General features: G+C 32.0%; 1 protein-coding gene across 7 annotated transcripts in view; it reads left to right on the forward strand.

Annotated features, from left to right (window-relative positions):
* LOC138307895 (malignant fibrous histiocytoma-amplified sequence 1 homolog) overlaps positions 1–19,886 on the forward strand; it is a 68,682-nt gene that overhangs the window by 28,166 nt on the left and 20,630 nt on the right. The window contains exon 1 of one of the 7 annotated variants that reach the window (XM_069248819.1): positions 9,957–10,061. The exons of the other annotated variants lie outside the window; for them this stretch is intronic. The gene's annotated coding sequence lies outside the window, so the exon portion shown is untranslated. Of the gene's footprint in view, positions 1–9,956; positions 10,062–19,886 lie in introns of those variants that run through there. 7 annotated transcript variants of the gene reach the window in all.

Below are 19,886 nucleotides of genomic sequence, written 5' to 3' on the forward strand. Positions count from 1 at the left end.
GAGAATGTCTAATAGTTTAAACCTTAGTGATGAGAGAATGTCTAATAGTTTAAAACCTTAGTGATGAATGAGAATGTCTAATAGTTTAAACCTTAGTGATGAATGAGAATGTCTAATAGTTAAAACCTTAGTGATGAATGAGAATGTCTAATAGTTTAAACCTTAGTGATGAATGAGAATGTCTAATAGTTTAAACCTTAGTGATGAATGAGAATGTCTAATAGTTAAAACCTTAGTGATGAATGAGAATGTCTAATAGTTAAAACCTTAATGATGAATGAGAATGTCTAATAGTTAAAACCTTAGTGATGAATGAGAATGTCTAATAGTTAAAACCTTAGTGATGAATGAGAATGTCTAATAGTTAAAACCTTAGTGATGAATGAGAATGTCTAATAGTTTAAACCTTAGTGATGAATGGGAATGTCTAATAGTTAAAACCTTAGTGATGAATGAGAATGTCTAATAGTTAAAACCTTAGTGATGAATGAGAATGTCTAATAGTTTAAACCTTAGTGATGAACGAGAATGTCTAATAGTTTAAACCTTAGTGATGAATGAGAATGTCTAATAGTTAAAACCTTAGTGATGAATGAGAATGTCTAATAGTTTAAACCTTAGTGATGAATGAGAATGTCTAATAGTTTAAACCTTAGTGATGAATGAGAATGTCTAATAGTTAAAACCTTAGTGATGAATGAGAATGTCTAATAGTTAAAACCTTTGTGATGAATGAGAATGTCTAATAGTTTAAACCTTAGTGATGAATGAGAATGTCTAATAGTTTAAACCTTGTGATGAATGAGAGAATGTCTAATAGTTTAAACCTTAGTGATGAATGAGAATGTCTAATAGTTTAAACCTTGTGATGAATGAGAATGTCTAATAGTTAAAACCTTAGTGATGAATGAGAATGTCTAATAGTTTAAACCTTGTGATGAATGAGAATGTCTAATAGTTTAAACCTTGTGATGAAGAGAATGTCTAATAGTTAAACCTTAGTGATGAATGAGAATGTCTAATAGTTTAAACCTTAGTGATGAATGAGAATGTCTAATAGTTTAAACCTTAGTGATGAATGAGAATGTCTAATAGTTAAAACCTTAGTGATGAATGAGAATGTCTAATAGTTAAACCTTGTGATGAATGAGAATGTCTAAATGAAGAATGTTAATGTTTAAACCTTAGTGATGAATGAGAATGTCTAATAGTTTAAACCTTAGTGATGAATGAGAATGTCTAATAGTTTAAACCTTGTGATGAATGAGAATGTCTAATAGTTTAAACCTTAGTGATGAATGAGAATGTCTAATAGTTTAAAACCTTAGTGATGAATGAGAATGTCTAATAGTTTAAACCTTGTGATGAATGAGAATGTCTAATAGTTTAAACCTTAGTGATGAATGAGAATGTCTAATAGTTTAAAACCTTAGTGATGAACGAGAATGTCTAATAGTTAAAACCTTAGTGATGAATGAGAATGTCTAATAGTTTAAACCTTAGTGATGAATGAGAATGTCTAATAGTTTAAACCTTAGTGATGAACGAGAATGTCTAATAGTTTAAACCTTAGTGATGAATGAGAATGTCTAATAGTTTAAAACCTTAGTGATGAATGAGAATGTCTAATAGTTTAAACCTTAGTGATGAGAAAGAGAATGTCTAATAGTTTAAACCTTAGTGATGAATGAGAATGTCTAATAGTTTAAAACCTTAGTGATGAATGAGAATGTCTAATAGTTAAAACCTTAGTGATGAATGAGAATGTCTAATAGTTTAAAACCTTAGTGATGAATGAGAATGTCTAATAGTTTAAAACCTTAGTGATGAATGAGAATGTCTAATAGTTAAAACCTTAGTGATGAATGAGAATGTCTAATAGTTAAAACCTTAGTGATGAATGAGAATGTCTAATAGTTAAAACCTTAGTGATGAATGAGAATGTCTAATAGTTAAAACCTTAGTGATGAATGAGAATGTCTAATAGTTTAAACCTTAGTGATGAATGATGAGAATGTCTAATAGTTTAAACCTTAGTGATGAATGAGAATGTCTAATAGTTAAACCTTAGTGATGAATGAGAATGTCTAATAGTTAAACCTTAATGAATGAGAATGTCTAATAGTTTAAACCTTAGTGATGAAGAGAATGTCTAATAGTTAAACCTTAGTGATGAATGAGAATGTCTAATAGTTAAAACCTTAGTGATGAATGAGAATGTCTAATAGTTTAAACCTTAGTGATGAATGAGAATGTCTAATAGTTTAAACCTTAGTGATGAAGAGAATGTCTAATAGTTTTAAAACCTTAGTGATGAATGAGAATGTCTAATAGTTAAACCTAGTGATGACGAGAATGTCTAATAGTTTAAAACCTTAGTGATGAATGAGAATGTCTAATAGAGAATGTCTATAGTTAAACCTTAGTGATGAATGAGAATGTCTAATAGTTTAAACCTTAGTGATGAATGAGAATGTCTAATAGTTTAAACCTTAGTGATGAATGAGAATGTCTAATAGTTTAAACCTTAGTGATGAATGAGAATGTCTAATAGTTTAAACCTTAGTGATGAATGAGAATGTCTAATAGTTTAAACCTTAGTGATGAATGAGAATGTCTAATAGTTTAAACCTTGTGATGAATGAGAATGTCTAATAGTTTAAACCTTAGTGATGAATGAGAATGTCTAATAGTTTAAACCTTAGTGATGAACGAGAATGTCTAATAGTTTAAACCTTTGTGATGAACGAGAATGTCTAATAGTTTAAACCTTAGTGATGAATGAGAATGTCTAATAGTTTAAACCTTGTGATGAATGAGAATGTCTAATAGTTTAAACCTTAGTGATGAATGAGAATGTCTAATAGTTTAAACCTTAGTGATGAATGAGAATGTCTAATAGTTTAAACCTTAGTGATGAATGAGAATGTCTAATAGTTTAAACCTTAGTGATGAACGAGAATGTCTAATAGTTTAAACCTTAGTGATGAATGAGAATGTCTAATAGTTTAAACCTTAGTGATGAACGAGAATGTCTAATAGTTTAAACCTTAGTGATGAATGAGAATGTCTAATAGTTTAAACCTTAGTGATGAATGAGAATGTCTAATAGTTTAAACCTTAGTGATGAATGAGAATGTCTAATAGTTTAAACCTTGTGATGAATGAGAATGTCTAATAGTTAAAACCTTAGTGATGAATGAGAATGTCTAATAGTTTAAACCTTAGTGATGAACGAGAATGTCTAATAGTTTAAACCTTAGTGATGAATGAGAATGTCTAATAGTTTAAACCTTAGTGATGAATGAGAATGTCTAATAGTTTAAACCTTAGTGATGAACGAGAATGTCTAATAGTTTAAACCTTAGTGATGAATGAGAATGTCTAATAGTTTAAACCTTAGTGATGAATGAGAATGTCTAATAGTTTAAACCTTAGTGATGAATGAGAATGTCTAATAGTTAAAACCTTAGTGATGAATGAGAATGTCTAATAGTTTAAACCTTAGTGATGAACGAGAATGTCTAATAGTTTAAAACCTTAGTGATGAATGAGAATGTCTAATAGTTTAAACCTTAGTGATGAACGAGAATGTCTAATAGTTTAAACCTTAGTGATGAATGAGAATGTCTAATAGTTTTAAACCTTAGTGATGAATGAGAATGTCTAATAGTTTAAACCTTAGTGATGAATGAGAATGTCTAATAGTTTAAACCTTAGTGATGAACGAGAATGTCTAATAGTTTAAACCTTAGTGATGAATGAGAATGTCTAATAGTTTTAAACCTTAGTGATGAATGAGAATGTCTAATAGTTTAAACCTTAGTAATGAATGAGAATGTCTAATAGTTTAAAACCTTAGTGATGAATGAGAATGTCTAATAGTTAAACCTAGTGATGAATGAGAATGTCTAATAGTTTAAACCTTAGTGATGAATGAGAATGTCTAATAGTTTAAAACCTTAGTGATGAATGAGAATGTCTAATAGTTTAAACCTTAGTGATGAATGAGAATGTCTAATAGTTTAAAACCTTAGTGATGAATGAGAATGTCTAATAGTTTAAACCTTAGTGATGAATGAGAATGTCTAATAGTTAAAACCTTAGTGATGAATGAGAATGTCTAATAGTTTAAACCTTAGTGATGAATGAGAATGTCTAATAGTTAAAACCTTAGTGATGAATGAGAATGTCTAATAGTTAAAACCTTAGTGATGAATGAGAATGTCTAATAGTTTAAAACCTTAGTGATGAATGAGAATGTCTAATAGTTTTAAACCTTAGTGATGAATGAGAATGTCTAATAGTTTAAAACCTTAGTGATGAATGAGAATGTCTAATAGTTAAAACCTTAGTGATGAATGAGAATGTCTAATAGTTTAAACCTTAGTGATGAATGAGAATGTCTAATAGTTTAAACCTTAGTGATGAATGAGAATGTCTAATAGTTAAAACCTTAGTGATGAATGAGAATGTCTAATAGTTTAAACCTTAGTGATGAATGAGAATGTCTAATAGTTTAAACCTTAGTGATGAATGAGAATGTCTAATAGTTTAAACCTTAGTGATGAATGAGAATGTCTAATAGTTTAAACCTTAGTGATGAATGAGAATGTCTAATAGTTTAAAACCTTAGTGAATGAATGAGAATGTCTAATAGTTTAAACCTTAGTGATGAATGAGAATGTCTAATAGTTTAAACCTTAGTGATGAATGAGAATGTCTAATAGTTTAAACCTTAGTGATGAATGAGAATGTCTAATAGTTTAAAACCTTAGTGATGAATGAGAATGTCTAATAGTTTAAACCTTAGTGATGAATGAGAATGTCTAATAGTTTAAAACCTTAGTGATGAATGAGAATGTCTAATAGTTTAAACCTTAGTGATGAATGAGAATGTCTAATAGTTTAAAACCTTAGTGATGAATGAGAATGTCTAATAGTTAAAACCTTAGTGATGAATGAGAATGTCTAATAGTTAAAACCTTAGTGATGAATGAGAATGTCTAATAGTTTAAACCTTAGTGATGAATGAGAATGTCTAATAGTTAAAACCTTAGTGATGAATGAGAATGTCTAATAGTTTAAACCTTAGTGATGAATGAGAATGTCTAATAGTTTAAACCTTAGTGATGAATGAGAATGTCTAATAGTTAAAACCTTAGTGATGAATGAGAATGTCTAATAGTTAAAACCTTAGTGATGAATGAGAATGTCTAATAGTTTAAAACCTTAGTGATGAATGAGAATGTCTAATAGTTTAAACCTTAGTGATGAATGAGAATGTCTAATAGTTAAAACCTTAGTGATGAATGAGAATGTCTAATAGTTTAAAACCTTAGTGATGAATGAGAATGTCTAATAGTTTAAACCTTAGTGATGAATGAGAATGTCTAATAGTTAAAACCTTAGTGATGAACGAGAATGTCTAATAGTTTAAACCTTAGTGATGAATGAGAATGTCTAATAGTTTAAACCTTAGTGATGAATGAGAATGTCTAATAGTTAAAACCTTAGTGATGAACGAGAATGTCTAATAGTTTAAACCTTAGTGATGAATGAGAATGTCTAATAGTTTAAACCTTAGTGATGAATGAGAATGTCTAATAGTTTAAAACCTTAGTGATGAATGAGAATGTCTAATAGTTTAAACCTTAGTGATGAATGAGAATGTCTAATAGTTTAAACCTTAGTGATGAACGAGAATGTCTAATAGTTTAAACCTTAGTGATGAATGAGAATGTCTAATAGTTTAAACCTTAGTGATGAATGAGAATGTCTAATAGTTTAAACCTTAGTGATGAATGAGAATGTCTAATAGTTTAAAACCTTAGTGATGAATGAGAATGTCTAATAGTTTAAAACCTTAGTGATGAATGAGAATGTCTAATAGTTTAAAACCTTAGTGATGAACGAGAATGTCTAATAGTTTAAACCTTAGTGATGAATGAGAATGTCTAATAGTTTTAAACCTTAGTGATGAATGAGAATGTCTAATAGTTAAACCTTAGTGATGATGAATGAGTTAATGATCTAAATGTCTAGTTTAAACCTTAGTGATGAATGAGAATGTCTAATAGTTTAAACCTTAGTGATGAATGAGAATGTCTAATAGTTTAAAACCTTAGTGATTGAAGTGAGAAGAATGTCTAATAGTTTAAACCTTAGTGATGAATGAGAATGTCTAATAGTTTAAACCTTAGTGATGAATGAGAATGTCTAATAGTTTAAACCTTAGTGATGAATGAGAATGTCTAATAGTTTAAACCTTAGTGATGAATGAGAATGTCTAATAGTTAAAACCTTAGTGATGAATGAGAATGTCTAATAGTTTAAACCTTAGAATGAGAATGTCTAATAGTTAAACCTTAGTGATGAATGAGAATGTCTAATAGTTTAAACCTTAGTGATGAATGAGAATGTCTAATAGTTTAAACCTTAGTGATGAATGAGAATGTCTAATAGTTTAAACCTTAGTGATGAATGAGAATGTCTAATAGTTTAAACCTTAGTGATGAATGAGAATGTCTAATAGTTTAAAACCTTAGTGATGAATGAGAATGTCTAATAGTTTAAACCTTTGTGATGAATGAGAATGTCTAATAGTTTAAACCTTAGTGATGAACGAGAATGTCTAATAGTTTAAACCTTAGTGATGAATGAGAATGTCTAATAGTTTAAACCTTAGTGATGAACGAGAATGTCTAATAGTTAAAACCTTAGTGATGAATGAGAATGTCTAATAGTTTAAACCTTAGTGATGAACGAGAATGTCTAATAGTTTAAACCTTAGTGATGAATGAGAATGTCTAATAGTTTAAACCTTAGTGATGAACGAGAATGTCTAATAGTTTTAACCTTAGTGATGAATGAGAATGTCTAATAGTTTAAACCTTAGTGATGAACGAGAATGTCTAATAGTTTAAACCTTAGTGATGAATGAGAATGTCTAATAGTTAAAACCTTAGTGATGAATGAGAATGTCTAATAGTTTAAACCTTAGTGATGAATGAGAATGTCTAATAGTTTAAACCTTAGTGATGAACGAGAATGTCTAATAGTTAAAACCTTAATGATGAACGAGAATATCTAATAGTTAAAACCTTAATGATGAATGAGAATGTCTAATAGTTAAAACCTTAGTGATGAATGAGAATGTCTAATAGTTTAAACCTTAGTGATGAATGAGAATGTCTAATAGTTTAAACCTTAATGATGTGATGAACGAGAATGTCTAATAGTTTAAACCTTAGTGATGAACGAGAATGTCTAATAGTTAAAACCTTAGTGATGAATGAGAATGTCTAATAGTTAAAACCTTAGTGATGAATGAGAATGTCTAATAGTTTAAACCTTAGTGATGAATGAGAATGTCTAATAGTTAAAACCTTAGTGATGAATGAGAATGTCTAATAGTTTAAACCTTAATGATGAACGAGAATGTCTCATAGTTAAAACCTTAGTGATGAATGAGAATGTCTAATAGTTTAAACCTTAGTGATGAACGAGAATGTCTAATAGTTTAAAACCTTAGTGATGAATGAGAATGTCTAATAGTTTAAAACCTTAGTGATGAATGAGAATGTCTAATAGTTTAAAACCTTAGTGATGAATGAGAATGTCTAATAGTTAAAACCTTAGTGATGAATGAGAATGTCTAATAGTTAAACCTTAATGATGAATGAGAATGTCTAATAGTTTAAAACCTTAGTGATGAATGAGAATGTCTAATAGTTAAAACCTTAGTGATGAATGAGAATGTCTAATAGTTAAAACCTTAGTGATGAATGAGAATGTCTAATAGTTTAAACCTTAGTGATGAATGAGAATGTCTAATAGTTTAAAACCTTAGTGATGAATGAGAATGTCTAATAGTTTAAAACTTATGATGAATGAGAATGTCTAATATGTTAACCTTGTGATGAATGAGAATGTCTAATAGTTAAAACCTTAGTGATGAATGAGAATGTCTAATAGTTTAAACCTTAGTGATGAACGAGAATGTCTAATAGTTTAAAACCTTAGTGATGAACGAGAATGTCTAATAGTTTAAAATCTTAGTGATGAACGAGAATGTCTAATAGTTTAAACCTTAGTGATGAATGAGAATGTCTAATAGTTAAAACCTTAGTGATGAATGAGAATGTCTAATAGTTAAAACCTTAGTGATGAATGAGAATGTCTAATAGTTTAAACCTTAGTGATGAACGAGAATGTCTAATAGTTTAAACCTTAGTGATGAATGAGAATGTCTAATAGTTTAAACCTTAGTGATGAATGAGAATGTCTAATAGTTTAAACCTTAGTGATGAATGAGAATGTCTAATAGTTTAAACCTTAATGATGAATGAGAATGTCTAATAGTTAAAACCTTAATGATGAACGAGAATGTCTCATAGTTAAAACCTTAGTGATGAATGAGAATGTCTAATAGTTTAAACCTTAGTGATGAATGAGAATGTCTAATAGTTAAAACCTTAGTGATGAATGAGAATGTCTAATAGTTTAAACCTTAGTGATGAACGAGAATGTCTCATAGTTAAAACCTTAGTGATGAATGAGAATGTCTAATAGTTTAAACCTTAGTGATGAATGAGAATGTCTAATAGTTAAAACCTTAGTGATGAATGAAATTCTATAGTTAAAACTTATGAGAATGTCTAATAGTTAAAACCTTAGTGATGAATGAGAATGTCTAATAGTTAAAACCTTAGTGATGAATGAGAATGTCTAATAGTTTAAAACCTTAGTGATGAATGAGAATGTCTAATAGTTAAACCTAGATGAATGAGAATGTCTAATAGTTAAAACCTTAGTGATGAATGAGAATGTCTAATAGTTAAAACCTTAGTGATGAATGAGAATGTCTAATAGTTAAAACCTTAGTGATGAATGAGAATGTCTAATAGTTAAAACCTTAGTGATGAATGAGAATGTCTAATAGTTAAAACCTTAGTGATGAATGAGAATGTCTAATAGTTAAAACCTTAATGATGAACGAGAATGTCTAATAGTTAAAACCTTAGTGATGAATGAGAATGTCTAATAGTTTAAACCTTAATGATGAACGAGAATGTCTAATAGTTAAAACCTTAGTGATGAATGAGAATGTCTAATAGTTAAAACCTTAGTGATGAATGAGAATGTCTAATAGTTAAAACCTTAGTGATGAATGAGAATGTCTCATAGTTAAAACCTTAGTGATGAATGAGAATGTCTAATAGTTAAAGCCTTCGTAATGAATGAGAATGTCTATATGTTTAAACCTTCATCAGTTTCTTATACTTTGTAAAATAAGTAAGATATTAATATTCTGAATTCCAGTTCTAGGATAAAGGGAAAAATATGTTCGCATTGTATTCCTATCAGTTATAACAATAAGCACATTCATTATTTGATTGTGCTTTGCTGCCAATAAATGTTGAAAACAATACATTGATACGGATTTGTATGACCCAGTTTACTAAGACCCATCCGACCTATGCCTAATATGATTATCTGAAATTCCTGCTAAAGCTTACCATACGAATATAATTGTCAGTTAATTTATTGTTTATTTGTCACTGTTATCTTAGTGAATGTCGAATATTGGCATAAGATAAAGATTAATAACACCATAGTATTTCTCGTGTATTTAGAGTTCCTCTTGCCTGGTGATTACTCCACTTCACTTCACATGTTCATTTCTCGAAGATTTATACTAAACGGTTTAGCCCCAATCTTTTCTTTGAAGCCAATTTGTTTCTTATGTATATTGTTTCTCTAGAACAAATTAATCCAAAAAGAAAACTGTTATACGTAAGCCACAATAAATCAAACCAGATAACATTAAAGGCCAATGGGTTATCGATACGGCAAACTTCGACCATTATTATGGACCTGCGCTTGTTTGCTTGTTCCAATCGTGTATTTAAAATAAATCAAATACAAGATAATCTTTGTAATGAGGACGGCCACAGGTACATAAACTATAATACCGTGCGTATGCTACCTATGATTGCCTGGTAAGTCGGTGGGTGGCAGGTGTGTTAGGTTTGGCTATTGTATTCTTACGACATCAGGTAAGTCTTCTGTCTCGTGTGTTCTACCCGTTACATATTATTGGTAAAATGTTATGAATTCATATAAATCTTATACAGGTATAACTGTATGTTACCTTAAAAGTTTATCACTCGTAGGTAAATATATAAAGGAATCAGACACTACATTTTAAACACGTGTTCCTTCCATGTATTGAATATTATTTGCATTATTAAATTCTTTAATGAACTTTAAAATTATATGTTAATGATTTGATGGATACATGTATTAAGAAAAGAGTAGGTCATGTTTAGAAAACTAATTTCATTTTATTTCCTTTCTGGAAATTGAAAGTAATTTAGCCATTTGATTAAGAAATTATTAAAGTAATACAGTGTGTACCATAAGACATTTTAAGACACGTATTATTTTACCATTAGGTTACAACATGTACCTGCTAGCTATCCGTCCATAACATGACACTGGTTCTATATCCGCACTCCAACTTTCATCATGGATTCTACCATTTACATTGGTGCCTTTAGAGTTCTCGTATTTAGTCGCCTTCGACGTCAGTTCTTTAATTTGACTATAATATCACTGACAAGTCCTGGACTGACTGACTGACTGGTTTTATCTGATTGTGGAGGTTTCTTTATCGTGTTTGTATTCGTACATTCATCCAACCTAAAATCAATGATTCTATGTTTGTAAAGTCATTAGAAGGTAAGACAAACTTACCTCATGAGATTGTATATAACGGAAATTTGGTTCAAGTTTTTATACACTTCTCAATCGATGACAGACTCCTGTATGACCGTGAAAGACCGATTGATAATAGCGATAATAGTATCGCAAGGACAGTGAATCCGAGTTATTTCTACAGACCATCAGATTTCCAGATGTTTCCGCCAATGTTCACTCGGAAATTGATATTGCTAACATAACGAAGGTTGTCTAGTACAACATAAATACATATTACTAGACATACCGTAGTTTGACTAGTACAATATACAGATTACCAAACATACCGAAGTTGACTAGTACAACATACAGTTACCAGACATACCTAAGATGACTATGACAATATACAGATTACTAGACATACCTAGGTTGACTAGTACAAATACAGATTACCAACAAATCATACCGAGTTGACTAGTACAACATACAGATTACTAGACATACCGTAGTTTGACTAGTACAACATACAGATTACTAGACATGCCGTAGTTTGACTAGTACAACATACAGATTACTAGACATACCGTAGTTTGACTAGTACAACATTACGATTACTAGACATACCGTATTTGACTAGTACAACATACAGATTACTAGACATACCGTAGGTTGACTAGTACAACATACAGATTACTAGACATACCGTAGTTTGACTAGTACAACATACAGATTACCAAACATACCGTAGGTTGACTAGTACAACATACAGATTACTAGACATACCGTAGTTTGACTAGTACAACATAAAGATTACTAGACATACCGTAGTTTGACTAGTACAACATAAATATTACCAAACATACCGAAGGTTGACTAGTACAACATACAGATTACTAGACATACCGTAGGTTGACTAGTACAACATACAGATTACTAGACATACCGTAGGTTGACTAGTACAACATACAGATTACTAGACATACCGTAGGTTGACTAGTACAACATAAATATTACTAGACATACCGTAGTTTGACTAGTACAACATACAGATTACTAGACATACCGTAGGTTGACTAGTACACATACAATAACATATTACTAGACATACCGAAGGTTGACTAGTACAACATAATACTAGACATACAGGTTGACTAGTACAACATACAGATTACTAGACATACCGAAGGTTGACTAGTACAACATACAGATTACTAGACATACCGAGGTTGACTAGTACAACATACAGATTACTAGACATACCGTAGGTTGACTAGTACAACATACAGATTACTAGACATACCGTAGTTTGACTAGTACAACATAAAGATTACTAGACATACCGTAGTTTGACTAGTACAACATACAGATTACTAGACATACCGTAGTTTGACTAGTACAACATACAGATTACTAGACATACCGTAGGTTGACTAGTACAACATACAGATTACTAGACATACCGTAGTTTGACTAGTACAACATACAGATTACTAGACATACCGTAGTTTGACTAGTACAACATACAGATTACTAGACATACCGTAGTTTGACTAGTACAACATACAGATTACTAGACATACCGAAGGTTGACTAGTACAACATACAGATTACTAGACATACCGTAGTTTGACTAGTACAACATACAGATTACTAGACATACCGTAGTTTGACTAGTACAACATACAGATTACCAAACATACCGTAGTTTGACTAGTACAACATACAGATTACTAGACATACCGTAGTTTGACTAGAACAACATAAAGATTACTAGACATACCGTAGATTAAATAGTACAATATCAAGATTACTAGACATACCTAAGGTTGACTAGTACAACATACAGATTACCAGACATACCGTAGGTTGACTAGTACAACATACAGATTACTAGACATACAGTAGTTTGACTAGTACAACATACAGATTACCAAACATACCGTAGTTTGACTAGTACAACATACAGATTACTAGACATACCGTAGGTTGACTAGTACAACATAAAGATTACTAGACATACCGTAGTTTGACTAGTACAACATACAGATTACTAGACATACCGTAGTTTGACTAGTACAACATACAGATTACTAGACATACCGAAGGTTGACTAGTACAACATACAGATTGCTAGACATACAGTAGTTTGACTAGTACAACATAAAGATTACTAGACATACCGTAGTTTGACTAGTACAACATAAAGATTACTAGACATACCGTAGTTTGACTAGTACAACACAAAGATTACTAGACATACCGTAGGTTGACTAGTACAACACACAGATTACTACACATACCGTAGGTTGACTAGAACAACATACAGATTACAACTAGTGACATACAACATACAGATTGACTAGACACAACATACATATTACTAGACATACCGTAGGTTGACTAGAACAACATACAGATTACTAGACATACCGTAGTTTGACTAGTACAACACAAAGATTACTACATATACCGTAGGTTGACTAGAACAACATACAGATTACTAGACATACCGTACGTTGACTAGTACAACATACAGATTACTAGACATACCGTAGGTTGACTAGACAACATACAGATTACTAGACATACCGTAGGTTGACTAGAACAACATACAGATTACTAGACATACCGTAGTTTGACTAGTACAACATACAGATTACCAAACATATCGAAGGTTGACTAGTACAACATACAGATTACTAGACATACCGAAGGTTGACTAGTACAACATACAGATTGCTAGACATACCGTAGGTTGACTAGTACAACATACAGATTACTAGACATACCGTAGGTTGACTAGTACAACATACAGATTACTAGACATACCGTAGGTTGACTAGTACAACATACAGATTACTAGACATACCGAAGGTTGACTAGTACAACATACAGATTACTAGACATACCGTAGGTTGACTAGTACAACATACAGATTACTAGACATACCGTAGTTTGACTAGTACAACATAAAGATTACTAGACATACCGTAGGTTGACTAGTACAACATACAGATTACCAAACATATCGTAGGTTGACTAGTACAACATACAGATTACTAGACATACCGTAGGTTGACTAGTACAACATACAGATTACTAGACATACCGTAGGTTGACTAGTACAACATAAAGATTACTAGACATACCGTAGTTTGACTAGTACAACATACAGATTACCAAACATATCGTAGGTTGACTAGTACAACATACAGATTACTAGACATACCGTAGGTTGACTAGTACAACACAAAGATTACTACATATACCGTAGGTTGACTAGCACAACACATAGATTACTACATATACCGTAGGTTGACTAGTACAACATACAATTTACTAGACATACCATAGTTTGACTATTGTATTAGCTGTCCGTGTTCAGACATTTTCCCACAGTCACTATTACATTGTTTTGACTTACATCAATATCAGGTTATACTAAATGAAATGTGAATAAAGTCCTATACTAATTGTTGTTATCATTTGTGATCAGAGCGATCGAGTGTCATTTCTTGTGTCCATCTGGCAAGAAGCTATTGTTGTGTGACCGATTGTTTAAAACCCCATTTAGTCGCACGCGTTCCAAAATGGTTTTTACATTGAGATTAGGTTTGGTCACACTTAAGTTACAAATATTTTTCTTGTGATTAAATGTGGAGTTTTTACTACTAGACAAAGTACAAAGAGTCTTTTGAAACCTTCATCTCTCAAACTGGTTCTTAAATATAATAGATTTTTTTTTTATATTTCATTTGAATCATATTTCTACCTAATAGCCACGTGGTAGCCATGCACCTTTTATGCAGGTATACGTGTTTGATATAAACAAATTTTAAGCTTTTAACTGCTATGGAATTCAAAAGATATTTTGAAAGTCTTGGTGGTAAACTAAGCTTGATTTCTGATTGGTATGACACGGCTCACTAGAGAATAAACGTATGACCTCGATATAACAGTCTGGTCCTGAACGTAAATCCGAAGATATACGACTTAATACGTTTGGACGTAGTCTTATTGAACTATGTAAATCTACCGGTTTAAAGATGGTCAATGGTCGTATATCTGGAGATAGAAATGGTAAGATCACGTTTTATAATACACATGGTACAAGTGTAATTGACTATGTGCTTGCAGATATAATGGCTTTGTCAAATGTTATCAGTTTTAGGGTAGGCTGCTTTAATGAATTTGCAGTTCATGCACCTATATATGCTACCTTTCAAGAAAGGGCTATAGATATTGTTGATAATTTTTTTGTTATTTCGGGCTAGTTTTCAATTATAATGGGAGATTAACTCTAGCTTAATACTTTAGCATCGCAAGGAAGAAAGTCATACTATCTCCTTAATAGTAGAATGAAAAAAATATATGCTTAATGTTGAAACAAAATTATCATTATTTGATATTTATGTGTCATGCGTGCTTAATTACTGTTGCGAGGTATGGGGCTCTCACTCAGCACCTAAGACTGAAGCTGTACAACTTTTTAGCCCACCATCATCAGATGGTGGGCTATTCAAATCGCTTTTTGTCCGTGGTCCGTCCTTCCGTCCGTGCATTAACAATTCTTGTTACCGCTATTTCTCAGAAAGTACTGAAGGGGTATTTCTCAAATTTCATATGTAGGTTCCCCTAGGGCCCTAGTTGTGCATATTGCATTTTGGGAGTAATCGGTCAACAAAATGGCCGCCAGTCAGCCATCTTGGACTTTGATAGTTTAAGTTTGTTACCGCTATTTTTCAGAAAGTACAAAAAGGATCTCTCTCTCAAATTTCACATAAAGGTTCCCCTAGGGGTCTAATTGTGCATATTGCATTTTGAGACCAATCGGTCAACAAGATGGCCGATAGGCCGCCATCTTGGATTTTGATAGTTTAAGTTTGTTACCGCTATTCCTCAGAAAGTACAGAAGAGATCTCTTTCAAACTTCACATGAAGGTTTCCATAGGGGTCTAGTTATGCATATTGCATTTTGAGACCAATCGGTCAACAAGATGGCCGACAGGCCGCCATCTTGGATTTTGATAGTTTAAGTTTGTTACCGCTATTCCTCAGAAAGTACAGAAGAGATCTCTTTCAAACTTCACATGAAGGTTTCCATAGGGGTCTAGTTATGCATATTGCATTTTAAGACCAATCGGTCAACAAGATGGCCGACAGGCCGCCATCTTGGATTTTGATAGTTTAAGTTTGTTACCGCTATTTCTCAGAAAGTGGTGAAGGGATTCTTCTCAAATTTCACATGTTGGTTCCCCTAGGGCCCTAGTTGTGCATATTGCATTTTAGGACCGATCCATCAACGAGATGGCCGACAGGCCGCCATCTTGGATTTTGACAATTGAAGTTTGTTACTGATATTTTTCAGAAAGTACTGCAGGGAGCTGTTTCAAATGTCATGTGCCCCAGGGTCCCCTAGATCCCTGGTTATGCATATAGCATTTTGGTACCGATCGGTAAACATGATGGCCGACAGGACGCCATCTTGGATTTTGACAATTGAAGTTTTTTTTGTGTAATAGTTTATTTTTCAAGGCATTTATATATACATGTAGTATAAAATAAAAAGCAATCATTTGTCATCAATCATCATTATCATCATTATCATCATTATCAACATCTTATCTTCATCATCATGATTATCATTATCAGTAGCAATATCTTATCATTATCATCATCATCATAATCATCATCATCATCATCATCATCATCATCGTTATCAGCATCTTATCATTATCCTCATGAACATCATTATCATTAATAGTCAGAAGTATTACCATCAAAATCAACATCATCCTTATCGTCATATCATCAACCATCATCATCATTATTGCCTGACAATTGAAGATTGTTACCGCTACTTCTCAGAAAGTACTGAGCGGATCTGTCTCAAATTGCAGCTGCAGGTTCCTCTAGGGGTCTTATTGTGCATATTGCATTTTGGGACTGATCGGTGAACAAGATGGCCGACAGGCCGCCATCTTGCATTTTGATAGTTGAAGCTTGTTACCACTATTTCTCAGAAAGTAATGAAGGGATCTGTCTCCAATTTCATGTGCAGATTCCCCTACTGGTCTAGTTGTGCATATTGCATTTTGGGACAGATCAGTCAACAAGATTGCCGACAGGCCACCATCTTGGAATTTGATAATTGATGTTTGTTACAGCTATTTTTCAGAAAGTACTGAAGTGATCTGTCTAAAATTTTAAATGTAAGTTTCCCTAGGACCTTAGTATTGCATATTGCATTTTCGGACTGATCGGTCAAAAAGATGGCCGACAGGTAGCCATCTTAGATTTTGATGATTGAAGTTTGTTACTGTTATGTATCTCAAAAAGTACTCAAAGGAAAAGATCCCTCTTTCGTTTGTCAAACAAAGATCAAAGATTGGTTGGCTCCAATATCCCTCTAGATCTCTTGTATTCCTGAAGAGTTTATTGAATGTGGAAAAAACCAGTCAATAGTTGTATGGTATATTTTGAGACTGGTAGGTTTACTTTGCATATACAGCGTAAAATAATAGTGATGAAATATTGGTTAAAGCTATTAAGAACAGAAAACTGTATTTTAAAATCATGCTATAATGCTCTATTTGAGCTCATAAAAAACCTAATTATAAATTAAATTTGTTGTATGATTTAAAAAATGATTTAGGTAAACGTGGTTTCAACAATATTTTGATTGCTCAAAATGTAGATAATGAAAAACACTTTTTGGAAGTGTATTCACATTGCTTGCATGATATATTTATTCAGGATCTGCGTTGCCCATTTGATGTTTCTTCTAAATGTGAAATTTACAAACATCTTGTTAATTACTTTGAAATTCAACTGTATTTAAAGAAACCTTTGAATTCTAAACTGAACTTTTCACCACGATATGTTTAGTTAGCCGAGTAAATGTTAAGTATACTTTTCACCACGATATGTTTAGTTAGCCGAGTAAATGTTAAGTGAACTTTTCACAACGATATGTTTAGTTGGCCGAGTAAATGTTAAGTGAACTTATTACCACGATATGTTTAGTTAGCCGTGTAAATGCTAAGTGAACATAAACAACGATATGTTTAGTTAGCCGTGTAAATGTTAAGTGAACTTATCACCACGATATGTTTAGTTAGCCGAGTAAATGTTAAGTGAACTTATCACCACGATATGTTTAGTTAGCCGAGTAAATGTTAAGTGAACTTATCAGCACGATATGTTTAGTTAGCCGTGTAAATGTTAAGTGAACATAAACAACGATATGTTTAGTTAGCCGTGTAAATGTTAAGTGAACTTAAACAACGATATGTTTAGTTAGCCGTGAAAATGTTAAGTAAACATATCACCACGACGTGTTTAGTTACCCAAGTATATGTTAAGTGAACTTATCAGCACGATATGTTTGGTTAGCCGTGTAAATGCTAAGTGAACTTAAACAACGATATGTTTATTTAGCCGTGTAAATGTTAAGTGAACTTAAACAACGATATGTTCATTTAGCCGTGTAAATGTTAAGTGAACTTAAACAACGATATGTTAAGTAACCGTGTAAATGTTAAGTAAACATATCACCACGATATGTTTAGTTACCCAAGTATATGTTAAGTGAACTTATCACCAAGATATGTTTAGTTAGCCGAGTAAATGTTAAGTAAACTTATCACCACGATATGTTTAGTTAGCCGAGTAAATGTTAAGTAACCTTATCACCACGATATGTTTAGTTAGCCGAGTAAATGCTAAGTGAACATAAACAACGATATGTTTAGTTAGCCGTGTAAATGTGAAGTGAACTTATCACCAAGATATGTTTAGTTAGCCGAGTAAATGTTAAGTAAACTTATCACCACGATATGTTTAGTTAGCCGAGTAAATGTTAAGTAACCTTATCACCACGATATGTTTAGTTAGCCGAGTAAATGCTAAGTGAACATAAACAACGATATGTTTAGTTAGCCGAGTAAATGTTAAGTAACCTTATCACCACGATATGTTTAGTTAGCCGAGTAAATGTTAAGTAACCTTATCACCACGATATGTTTAGTTACCCAAGTAAATGTTAAGTGAACTTAAACAACGATATGTTTAGTTAGCCGAGTAAATGTTAAGTATACTTATCACCACGATATGTTTAGTTAGCCGAGTAAATGTTAAGTAAACTTATCACCACGATATGTTTAGTTACCCAAGTAAATGTTAAGTGAACTTATCATCACGATATGTTTAGTTAGCCGTGTAAATGTTAAGTAAACTTATCACCACGATATGTTTAGTTAGCCGAGTAAATGTTAAGTAAACTTATCACCACGATATGTTTAGTTAGCCGAGTAAATGTTAAGTGAACTTTTCATCACGATATGTTTAGTTAGCCGAGTAAATGTTAAGTAAACTTATCACCACGATATGTTTAGTTAGCCGAGTAAATGTTAAGTGAACTTATCACCACGATATGTTTAGTTAGCCGAGTAAATGTTAAGTGAACTTATCACCACGATATGTTTAGTTAGCCGTGTAAATGTTAAGTAAACTTATCACCACGATATGTTTAGTTAGCCGAGTAAATGTTAAGTGAACTTACACGATATGTTTTAGTTAGCCGTGAACGTGTTAAGTAAACTTATCACCACGATATGTTTAGTTAGCCGAGTAAATGTTAAGTGAACTCTTCGCCACAATATGTTTAGTTAGCCGTGAACGTGTTAGGTAAACTTATCACCACGATATGTTTAGTTAGCCGAGTAAATGTTAAGTGAACTTTCCGCCACGATATTTTTAGTTAGCCGTGTAACGTGTTAAGTAAACTTATCACCACGATATGTTTAGTTAGCCGAGTAAATGTTAAGTAACTTTCCCACGATATGTTTAGTTAGCCGAGTAAATGTTAAGTGAACTTATCACAACGATATGTTTATTTAGCCGAGTAAATGTTAAGTAAACTTATCACCACGATATGTTTAGTTAGCCGAGTAAATGTTAAGTAAACTTATCACCACGATATGTTTAGTTAGCCGAGTAAATGTAAAGTGAACTTATCACCACGATATGTTTAGTTAGCCGAGTAAATGTTAAGTAAACTTATCACCACGATATGTTTAGTTAGCCAAGTAAATGTTAAGTAAACTTATCACCACGATATGTTTAGTTAGCCGAGTAAATGTTAAGTGAACTTATCACCACGATATGTTTAGTTAGCCGAG

The sequence above is a fragment of the Argopecten irradians genome, chromosome 14 (genome assembly GCF_041381155.1).
Source record: "Argopecten irradians isolate NY chromosome 14, Ai_NY, whole genome shotgun sequence".
NCBI lineage: Eukaryota > Metazoa > Mollusca > Bivalvia > Pectinida > Pectinidae > Argopecten > Argopecten irradians.